Raw genomic sequence first — 12,054 nt, forward strand, 5'->3', positions numbered from 1 at the left:
CTTTGTTGTAGCGTAAGGGATCTTTTTTAGTTGAAGCATGTAGGATTTTTTTTTTTTTTGGTTACAGCATATGGGATCTTTAGTTGCAGCATGTAAACTTTTTAGTTGCAGTATGTGAATTTCCTTTTTTAGTTGTGGTATGTGAACTCTTATTTGGGGCATGTGGGATCTAGTTCCCCAATCTGGGTTTGAACCTGGGCACTCTGCATTGGGGGCATGGAGTATTAGCCACTGAACTTAAGGAAATCCCTACGTTTTCTTAAATATAGAAAACACATACTAAGAAAATAATAGTATTGATAATGCTTAGAGATAGCAGAAATACTTCTGTGATTGACAATTTTGGGGGGAAATTTTGTGTTACACTGTTGTTTAACCTTGTGCTGTTGCTTAGTTGTTCAGTCGTGTCTAACTTTTTGTGACCTCATGGACTCTAGCCCACCTGGCTCCTCTGACCATGGAGATTCTCCAGGCAATAATACTGGAGTGGGATGCCATGCCCTCCTCCAGGAGATCTTCCCAATCCAGGGATCAAACCCAGGTCTCCTGCATTGCAGACGGATTCTTTACCGTCTGAGCCACCATGGAAGAATAACCCTCAGTGAGATTTAATTCTCATTTTGGCACCCAGAACTACTGGCTATAAAGTCACATCCTCCTCCTCCTCTTCCCATCTCCAAGAATGTTATATTCAATGACCAAAAAAAAAGAAAAAAAATTCTTAATATAAAAAAATGTTTCAGTTCCACAGTCAGACTTGCCTAAGAAAAAATTCAACAGCAGCAGTTACAGGTGGCAGAAGATAGAATGCCAAGCTTCCGTCTAGCTATGTGATCTCAGGCAAATCACTCAACCTCTCTGGGCCTCGGTTTCCTCATTTGTCAAGTGAGGGTCCTATTACCTCCGCTTCAGGCCTCAGACAGTTGCTGCAAGAATCCAGTTATATAACAGTTGCAGAAATGCCCTGGAAAGTTTGGAGCTTTCTGCAGCTGGGCTGCCTGATTATTATTCATTTCCCAGCCCCTGAGAATTCACCGAGCTTGCCATACCTGAATTTTAAAACGGTAACCAAGCAAAAAAAAAAGTCGTTTCCTTTGTATCAGTGTGATTAGAATTGATTTTCTGGACGCTGCTGCAAGGCAAGTCATTTGCAACCTCGCCTCAATTAGAAGGAAGAGAAGAAACGCAAGTGTTTGCGTAAACGCTGGAAGCCAGTTCCGCTCTCCAGCCCGCGGAGGTGGGGTTTCTTCTGGGAGGCCGCTTCTGGCACAGGCTGCCTCGACTCCACAGTGGCGTCAGACGGATGAATTGGAAGTCCAAACACACACGGCTATAGGGAATAAGATGTGAGTCATGGTCCGCTGGGGCTGAGAGGCAGCTATGAATGAAAGCGAACATTTCTTTTTAGGCCCGCGCCGCCGCCGCTCAGCCCAAGGCCAGGTTCACGGTTTAATCATCAGCATCTCCGCACAGCCCAGCACGAAGGGGCACAGTGGAGGCAATTTTCGCATTAAGCATTCATAAAGACGAGGCCGTTCGTTCCATTCATCCCCCGGCTCTGTCTTAATGAGCCTCGGGAACAAAGCTGAAGTGTCATGACACTTTGGTGCCTTTTCCTGATGGGCGGACTACAGGAGGCTGATGATAGCGCAGCAGCAGCGTTTCAGAGGGCCCAGGGATGCAGGCACCACACGCAGCCCCCGAAATGACTGCCATCCCTAAGGCTTCCAGCCATGTTGGTGGCTGAGGCAGTGTCAGATTTCTGAGCGAAGGAGACTCCTTAAAGGCTATTGTTTCCTGACGTCAACTATGAAATCGCTAAATTGCCTCTGTCTCCCTAGTATCTAAGAACTGAAGTAGAATTTGGGGGTCTTTTAACAGCAGCCACCAAAAGGCAAGGAGATAAAAATCCCATTTGTCTACTACGACCGTGGTTTCCTTCCATCCGAACTATGCTTCATTTGCTTCATTATTCTCCATCTTAGCCAAAAGCCAAGGATCTTTTATCTGTTAAAAGAAGGGAGAAATGGTTAATGGGCAAGTTCTGGCACCAGGCTGCCCAGGTTTAAACACTGTCTCTGCCACTGACCAGTGTGGACGTCTGATCAGGGTGTTTTCTTTGTGACTCTGCTTTCTCCTCCATAAAGTAGAAATCGTTAGGCACTTTATAGGGTTTTGTGCACATTCAACCATGAGCATTTAATAAATAGAGTAATACTTATTAATAGTAGTAATATAGTATATAGTACTATTACTATTATTATTAGCAAATGTTTATCAGGTATTTCCCTGGTGCCAGACATTGCACCAAGATTATAGAAGGTATCAAGGATACACTGTGAATAAAATTCAGTGGTTGCCCGTATACGCACGGAGTCTAGTGAGGAAAATGGCTTTTGGGGAAGACATCTGCATACAGAGCTAATTGTAATGGGCTGGAATAAACATATACACAAGGAGCAGTGGATGGAGAGAGACCACAGTTAGTCCTGCATAGGCAGGCTGGAGACTTCAGAGAGCAGGGAAATTTTGAACTTGTCTAAGATGGTTTCAAGCTGCCGGGGAAATAGATGCATTTGCTTCATCTCAACCTCCCAAGCAGCCTGCATCTTTACACAGAACGTTCTTCCATTGTCTACAGAGCAGTCTGGTCCCGTACCCTGCACATGGTCACGGGGTGCATGGCTATTCTGGAGCCTCATCTCTGGGTCCAGGGCCTCTCTCCTCATACCTGTGCTTCTTCAGAAGACATCCATGTTCCAGGATTTAGCTGTGTCTTCCAAACACAAAGATAATAAACCCAGTTTAAAGAATGAGTCTATTTTAAGAATCAGAAAGGGATTTGCCAGAAGCTGAGATTTCTTCGGCTATCAGAATATCCTCTTCTTTGGGCCCTGGAATTATGATCTCATAGTTTTTATCAAATAGCCACAATAGAACACTGAGGTAAGCATTTTTCAGGAATTCTTAGATGAGAAAAGGAAAAGTACATACCATACATCAACATGTATGGCTCAGAATATGATGGATATAGTTACTGGTTGTAAATGACATCTACTCTGGAATTCATAGAATATAGCACAAGTTTTGTTTTGTTTTTCTTCACAAAGTCAATCAAGTCCAATTCAATAATTTACTAGATGCCAAATTCTATGGATATTCCTATACCTGTAATAAAAGGAGCAGAAAGCCATGGAAACACACACAAAAAGATGAAATAGGAAAATGAACAGAATAGTATAGTGAGAATAGTTATGTTTATTGTTTACTATGTGCCACACATTTGACAATGACTGTATCTTTACGTTGCTAAGTTGCTAAGTCACCTCAGTCCTGTCCAACTCTGTGTAACCCCATAGACGGCAGCCCAGCAGGCTTCCCCGTCCCTGGGATCCTCCAGGCAAGAACACTGGAGTGGGTTGCCATTTCCTTCTCCATTTCATGAAAGCGAAAAGTGAAAGTGAAATCGTTCAGCCGTGTCTGACTTAGCGACCTCATGGACTGCAGCCTACCAGGCTCCTCCATCCATGGGATTTTACAGGCAAGAGTACTGGAGTGGGGTGCCATTGCCTTCTCCAGTATCTTTACTGGAGTAAAGTAGGAAATACTTTATGTCAAATTCTCCGAAATTGCCATTTTTAGATAAAAATTGTTGCATATGGACAATATTATGTGATTCAACTAATTTTGTTGATGAGGACAATGAGGTTCAGAGAGTGTCATGAACAGACACAAATGACCTGCGGTCAGACAATCTGGGCTCTATTTCTAGCTTTACCACTCAATGTTTCCCATCCTTATAAGGACACTGGGAGGATTAAGTGGAAAGGCATAATAAATGCAGTTACTGGCAAATTATGAGATCTTAATACCCTTTTCTTCTATAATAACCAGCCCCTGCTTAAGGGAGAAAAAGAAAAGAGATAGGCTGACCTCTGTTTCCTAGGCAATCAAGGGACTCGGGGTAGATGGACTTTCCGGTACCCTGGACTGAACACCAAGTCTGGCCCTGTTTACCCCAGGTCCCAAATCTTGAAATATTTAAGAATGTAAGGCAGCAGTTCAGCTCAAGGCTAAATTAGAGCCAAGAAAAATCATCCTACATCAACCATGGACACCAGGGAACTGGACCAGAGAAAGGTTCTAAGTTAGAGGTTAAAGGAGCAGCCTCTGAAAGAAGGGTTTCCATGGTAGGTAGAACCTGGAGAAATCAATGAGCTCAAGGTCAGGAAACTGGAGACAGAGGCCTTTTGTTGAATTTCTGGAGAGTTGGGATGAGCCTGCCAGGTCTGATTAAAGTGAATGCTGAGAAGTTGACAAAAACTACTGGAATGGAGCATGAAAAGAACATAGAGAGTCATTTCAGTTCAGTTCAGTCACTCAGTTGTGTTCAACTCTTTGCAACCCCATGGACTGTTGCATACCAGGCTTCCCTGTCCATCACCAATTCCCAAAACTTACTCAAACTCATGTCCATGGAGTCGGTAATGCCATCCAACCATTTCATCCTCTATCATCCCCTTCTCCTCCTGCTCTCAATCTTTCCCAGCATCAGGGTCTTTTCCAGTGAGTCAGTTCTCATACAGAGTAAGACATAGAGGGTAAGAGAACTAAAATTTTGAGCATCCCATTGGTGGTATCGCTGATGGCAATTTCCCCAAAGCCATGGAAATGGAAAAGCTTTCTAAAGAGTCTCACAAAGCCTCCTCTACTACTTCTGTTTGCTGCCCTGGGGCAAACCATGAAGGAGAGCTGGCACCTGGCAATTATGCCGACTTGATAAGAACTCTCCAACCCCCCATCAGAATTGAGATTACAGTTTTCACCCTCATAGTCTCAGTATTTTATCCCACCCCCCAAATATGATGAGGTAAGTAAAACAAATTTAAGCTAAAGAATTTGGTGATCGTCTTTTAAATAAGTGGAATCCCCACTGAACACGTTTAAATCTAATTGGGCATTGCTGGCACTTGGTTTTGTATAATTGGACCTTACTTAGGCTACATGGTGAATGTGTCTCCCTCGGACTCCCACTTCACCCCGTGAATCTGATAGAAGCAATTCCCTCCTGCAAGAGCCATGATTACTCAGGGTTGCAAAACCCAGCAAGACTGATCAGATGTTCATCACGCTGTGCTTGTCCTCATCTCTCTTGTGATTACTTGTCATCATCAACACAAACCATGGCCACAGAGCATGGATTGTTAAGTTTTGGGTTTTTTTTTTTTAAGAAAAGGAAATTGTACTTGTTTGGGATCCCTACATCTTCCTTGGCAGCCCTGTCTCTCTCCATGACTGCAAGACCACGAGGACCAATCACACTGAAACTTGAGTTTCCTGAAGCCTTGCTCTCTGATGAAACCAATCTGTGAGAAAGACAGAAAATGTCATTTGAGTAAGCTTCCACTCATGCATTCATTCAGTCATTTGCTCATTCATCAAATGTTTAGTAAACTGATTGAATTATTCAGGACGCAATGAGCTGTGTTCCCTGCCCTCTCATAGCTCAGAGCCTAGTAGGTGGCAGTGAGGGTGGGTTTATGGAGGTGGATGACAGAGACACATGCATAAGTTCTTGTGGCCAAAAAAAGAAGAGAAAATACATTCTCAAGAGAGTCACAAAGAAAAGGCCAAGAAACAGAAGTTATTAATTCTCCCCAAATTCAAGAAAGGAGTCGTGAATATGATGGCATTTAAACAGGTCCTCGAAGAAATAAAGCTCATGCTAACATGAGCCACATACAGGGTGGGGAGAAAACAGGTCTGCAGGAAAAAATAGAATTGTCGTGATGAAAGCTAACATTAATTAAATGTTTTCCTGTTACAGCCACAGAAAGATTTTTAAGATAACTTATAATACTTAATTCTTATAATAATCTTGTGAGACAGGTGTCCTTTTTTCTTACTTTACAGAGAAGAAACATAATGGCAAAAATATCCAGCAACATTCCAAGCTCAGGCTTTCACTAAGGGGAGGAGCTGCCTGCCTCCTAACCACACCCCCAGACTGAAGGATGTTGCAGAGCAAGTCTAGAGTCTTGGTAGAGGACCCCATCCCCTTGGAATGCCAGGTGGAAGGGCTTGGGCTTTTTTATTGTCCTACTTTCTAAGGACAGAAAGGAAATAAATGACAACACAGAGGAAAACAACTTGGGCAGCTGTGTAGAGAATTCATTTGCATTTTAATGAGAACGTTTACCACCTCCAGCCAGAGCTTTTAACTAAGGGAAGCTCAAATTCGAGGTGGGAGGGAGCCTAAGAGGTTAGAGACTTCCAGATGGAGCCTGAGTGGGATCAAGGTCAGCAGAAAGAGACTCTCACACGTCTAGCAAAGGTAGCTCTCCAGCAGAGAAGAATCCACCCCACCCCTTCTTATTCTACAAGGAGGGAGAAAATCTCTGTCGTTTTATCCAAAGTCACAGAGGTAGATAGAGGGTGGCAGAACGGAGATCTAAACATTAGTCTTCTCTCTCCAAGTCTTATGTTCCTTCCATTGCATGACTCGTATTTAAGCTTCTCGATATTTCAACTAGGAAGAGCCCTCTAACAGGCTGCCTGAAGTTGAGCTTCCAAGCTCTGCCAGGTGCCTCCAGCCCAAGTGGCACATCCAGCCCCCGTGGCACCATGGTTCCTACAACACAGGGAGGACTGTCAACTGCTCCCTTTTTCCCACCCCAGGCTACTTCAAGGTGCATTCCTCCACTGCCCGGGTGCCTCCTACTCTCACTCATTCATTCATGTGTTGTCTCCTAAGTTTCCCCATGGACTGTAGCCCACCAGGCTCCTCTGCCCAGGGAATTTTCCAGGCAAGAATACTGGAGTGGTTTGCCATTTCCTACTCCAGGGGATCTTGCTGACCCAGGGATGGAACCCATGTCTCTTGCATCTCCTGCATTGGCAGACGAATTCTTTATCACTACTAGAGCCACCTGGGAAGCTCTTCTCCTAAGTTTGAAAGTGTGCATGCTAAGTTGCTTCAGTTGTGTCCAACTCTGTGTGATCCTATGGACTGTAACTGCCAGGTGTCTCTGTCTATGGGATTCTCCAAGCAAGAATACTGGAGTGGGGTCCCATGCCCTCCTCCAAAGGATCTTCCCAACCCTGGGATGGAACCCCTGACATGTCTTTCATTGGCAGGCAGGTTCTTTACCACTAGTGCCACGTGGGGAGCCCTCTCTTAAGTTTAGACCAAAGCAAATAATCTAGAAGTACCCACAGAAAAGTGAAATCCAGTTGAGATGGCAGGTGGACCAGATGCAGAAGATCAAGAATCTTCTGTATTTTAAAAACAGGACTCTTAGAAATGAGATATGAATCTCATGACCATTGTGGGACTTATCCTCTTACAACTTCACGAATGGACACACAAAGCTATTGACTTTTCACCTAATTTATCCAAATTAGGTTTTGCATCTGATTGCATGCAAGCCTTGCTAATTTGTTATTTGTGCATTTGGCCACCTGATACAAAGAGCTGACTCACTGGGAAAAGACCCTGATGCTGGGAAAGATAGAAGGCAAGAGGAGAAGGGAATGACAGAAGATGTGATAGTTGGATGGCATCACAAACTCAATGGACATGAGTTTGAGCAAACTCTAGGAGATAGTTAAGGATAGGGAAGCCTGCTGTGCTGCAGTCCATAAAGTTACAGAGTCAGACATGACTGAGCGATTAAACAACAATAGGAAACACAGCCAGCTCTGTGCTCCTCTGCACACCACTCTTTCTTTCTTTAGTTGGAGTGTCTTAGAAGGAGAGAGTACTTCCTGACAGAGAAGCCACTTTTCATCAAGTCATTCGACATTTTGCAAATTTGACTCAAGCAACCTCAGTAGAATGCTCCTCTGCTGAAACGGCAGCCACATGGACTAAGAGAGGAAAACCAGAAGACCAGAAATGCAGCCAGGAGGGGCAAATGCAGGCATGATCAGTCAGTTGTCTGTCTAAGAAAGTTTCATCTGCTGGGTGAAGTAGGGAAAATCAGCGATACTCCACATCAGGAATGCAGCAATACTGATGGTGACTGTAGTATTTAGAAGGAGAGAAACAGGATCCACTCACACAGAGGAGGACTCTGCTCATATCTAGGCCAAGTGTAAGAGACCAACCAAGCAGGCAGGATGGGGGTTCTTGGCCATCCCCTACTGAAACTCCTTGAATGGCTAGCCACTGCTGTCAAGTTAATATCCTGATTTCTAGCTCTGCTCAGCAGTTGCTGTTGAGCCTGTCCCTCCTTACCTCTCAGGCTCCACCTCCTTTCACTCCAGTCTTACCTTTCTGCCCCTCAGTCACACAGGGCTTTCTCCCACTGTAGGACCTTTGCACATGCCATGTCCTGAATGTAGAGCATGGCTCCTAAGTCCTCGTAATTAACTTCCATTTAGTGTGTAGCCTTTCCTTTACTCATCGTCTTCTAATGGAAGCCATCCTTGATATCCAGGTTGAAATAGGTTCCCTTTTCACAGACTCACAAGGACCCCAATTTCCTATTGTATTGACTCTATTTTCTTAATTTCTAGCTTGAAGAAGTATAGTCAAACTCTCTGATTTCTTTTTTTTTTTTTTTTTGAATTTTTTTGATGTGGCCATTTTTTAAGTCTTTATTGAATTTGTCACAATATTGCTTATGTTTGGGCTTTTTGGCAGCAAGGCATGTGGGATCTTAGTTCCCTGACCAGGGGTCAAACTCACACCCCCTGTATTGGAAGGCAACGTCTTAATTACTGGACCACCAGGGAAGTCCCCCAAACTGGCTGTTGAATCAGCATTTTATGATAACATGCCCCACCCTGAGTGAGCCTCCATAGCCATTTATCTCAGCACCCAGGCAACATGAGGATGGTTAAATCATACATGAATGAGGTGCCAGAGCATGGGGGCTCCACTTTGCCAAGGAGAAAATCATAAGTAGTCAGGAACTTACTTTGTGTGTGTTTATGTTTTATTATTTATTTCTTATTGCAATATAATTGAGATAAACACTGTATAAGTTTAAAGTGTTGATTTGATATATTTATCTATTTCAGAGATTGCCACCGTAACATGAACAAACACCTTCTATCACATCACATAATTATCATTTCTTTTTTTGTGGTGAGAACATGTAAGATCTAGTCTTTCAGCAACTTTGAATAGGTAACAGAGAATTGTTGATTATAATAAGAGTTTACTTTTAAGATTTGTCTGAAAGAAGGCATCTGTGTTTTCAGGAAGCCCTGAGGGCATTGCAGAGTGTTTCTGGAAATATGTCCATTCTGTTAACACCCAAGGGCATTTAGGAACACAGTCTGAGTGATGGTTGACGTAGCTGTAACTGTAAAATAACAGCTCTGATAGCCAACACCCAGAGCTTAATCACAGGATGCGAGTGTTGCCTTCCTTCTTGCTTTCCCTTTAAAATGCGTCACAGAGGCTAAACATACATCCTGAGCGTTTCTTTGGAAACCCCTGCTCTGCTTTCTGACACAGCATGTCCAATTAGATGCCCAACATCCAGCACCTCTGACCCCATCTGTGGGAGGAAGGCTCCCAAGCTCCGGCTTCTATTTCCAGCCTCGGAGAAGATGAGCCCAGGGAGGTGACGCATCCAAACACCTCGCCTGTTGTTTCCTAATTGACAGCCTGAAAACATCACATCAAATGATCCTCTCTCTAAACCCAATTAAGTAGCTTGCTTCTCCCAGAAGGCAAGTTTTTTTTTGATAGTTCCCTTTATCCTCATTCTCCATTCCCATTCCTAACTCTGACCACTTCCCCATAGGCAAGCACACTAATGTGTTTAATGCTAATTTTTCTTGCTTGTTTGTATTCATACAAAATGGGCTTTATTGTACAGTATGTATGTATTTTTATGTACATTGTATTATACACTGTTTTTTTTTCACTTTTTTTTTTCACTCATCACTGTACGATTTAGTTACTTTGCATGCATCTAATCTGTACGTTATGAATGCCCACACCTACCTGGTCACTGACTCAGTGATAGAGCCTCTGCTTGCTTCCAACTCTCTATTATTGTGAACAGTGTTTTCGAAGGCATCCCTATGTGTATCCCCTTATATCTGAACATGTTCTTATTTTTCTAATGGCCAGATTGCTTTCCAGAGGCTCTAAAGAACTCCTCTATCTTCACATTCCCATCCTAGCCAAGCCTTTGGCATTTTCCAGCCTCCCACTTTTTGCCAAACTAATATGCATAAAGTGTTATCTCATTATTTTAATTTGCTTTTTTCTGATTGCTAATGAGTCTGAGCAACCTTCCATATGTTTGATGGCTTTTTGGATTTCCTCTTCCGATTAAATTTTCTATTTATATCCTTTGCCTATTTTTCTTTTGTGTTTGCTGTCTTGTAAATATTCATCCCTCGTCAGTGTTAAACACTGCAACTCTCTTATCCCATTCTGCCATCTATTAACTTTGTCTATAGTGTTCTTTGATGAACATAAATCCTTAATTTGGATGTCCTTGAATTTAACATTTTTTTTTATCCTAAGGTGTTCATTCAAGGTTTTATTTTAAAAGATTTCCTTTACCCTGTGTGACAAAGATTTTTTTTTTTTTTACTCTTAATAGTTTTCCTATTTATGTTTAGGTCTTAATCTCTTTAAGGTTCATCTTTGGTTGTGGTATTAGTAAAAATCCAGTTTTATTTTTCTCCATGTAAGGAGCCACCTTTCTCAATCTGACCTGCTAAACCATCTGTCTGTCAACTCCCCATTGATTTATGGTGCCATATTTATTGTAGTATATGACATTCTGTATATTTGCAGGACTCTCACCTTTTCATCGTATTTCACTAGTGTATATATTTGTTCTTGAGCTTATGCCTTACTTTTTTATTGTAATAGTTTTGTAGTACATTTTGATTTCTGGAAAGTCTAGTATTCCCTCAATATTTTAAAAGTCAACTTAGATATTCTTGGATCTTCCTTCAATGAAATAAATTTTATAGATTTACCAAGTTCCTTTTAATGTACAACTAGAAAGTTGAATGATATTCATTAAATTTAAAGATTAATTTTTAGAGAATTTACATCATTACAGCCAAATAAATGGTTATTCATTTATTTAATTTTCAATGTATTTCGTTTCAAAATTTTTGTGTCTTTGCACAAAATTAATTCCTAAATGCTTTATGGGTTTGGTTGTTATTATAAGTGGTATTTAAATTTTCATTTTGTTATATTTGGTACTAACAGCAGCACAGAAAAAATTGATTGCTATTTGCAATTTAATTTTATATGCTTAAACTTACTGAATCCCTTTGTTAGTTCAAAGAGTTTGTATGCTGATACAATTGCACTGTTTTAGATTAGTGTATGTTGTCTGCAAATAACAATAGCTTTTTTTTGTTTTCCTAAGACCTTATATCACTTTCATATGGGCCAGGACCTTCAGTATTGTGAAAACAAGGGCTGGTATAAAGATCTTTCTTTGTCTTTTCTGATCTTAGATATAATACATTATAGTTTCTGTATTACATATATTTGCCAAAGGTTTGGGGGACAAAGTTTAATCAAGATAAGAAAATCACTTTCTTTTTTTAGTATCTGTTCATCTTGTATTTCCCATAGTAATCTTATTCATTTTTTTAACTATTTACTTTATGTTGGAGTAGAGCCGATTAACAATGTTGTGATAGTTTCCGGTGGAGAGTAAAGGGACTCGGCCATACATACACATGTATCCATTCTCCCCCAAACTCCCCTCCCATCTAGGTGGCTGCATAACATTGAGCAGAGTTCCCTGTGCTGTACAGTAGGTCCTTGTTGGTTGTCCATTTTCAATATAGGAGTGTGTACACATTGATCCCAAACGCCCCAACTATCTCTTCCCCCATCATTTCCCCTGGTAACCATAAGTTTGTCCTCTAATTCTGTGAGTCTGTTTCTCTTTTGTAAATAAGTTCATTTGTATCAAGGAAATTCCTTTCTATTCTACTCCCTTTTCAATGCCATACTTCTTAGCTCATTTATTTTTAAATCTTTCATTTCTCATATTATCACATTATTGTTATCAGAGTGCATGGTCTGCTAGATATTGATCCTATAGA

Source organism: Bos indicus x Bos taurus, chromosome 2, assembly GCF_003369695.1.
Source record: "Bos indicus x Bos taurus breed Angus x Brahman F1 hybrid chromosome 2, Bos_hybrid_MaternalHap_v2.0, whole genome shotgun sequence".
Taxonomy (NCBI): Eukaryota; Metazoa; Chordata; class Mammalia; order Artiodactyla; family Bovidae; genus Bos; species Bos indicus x Bos taurus.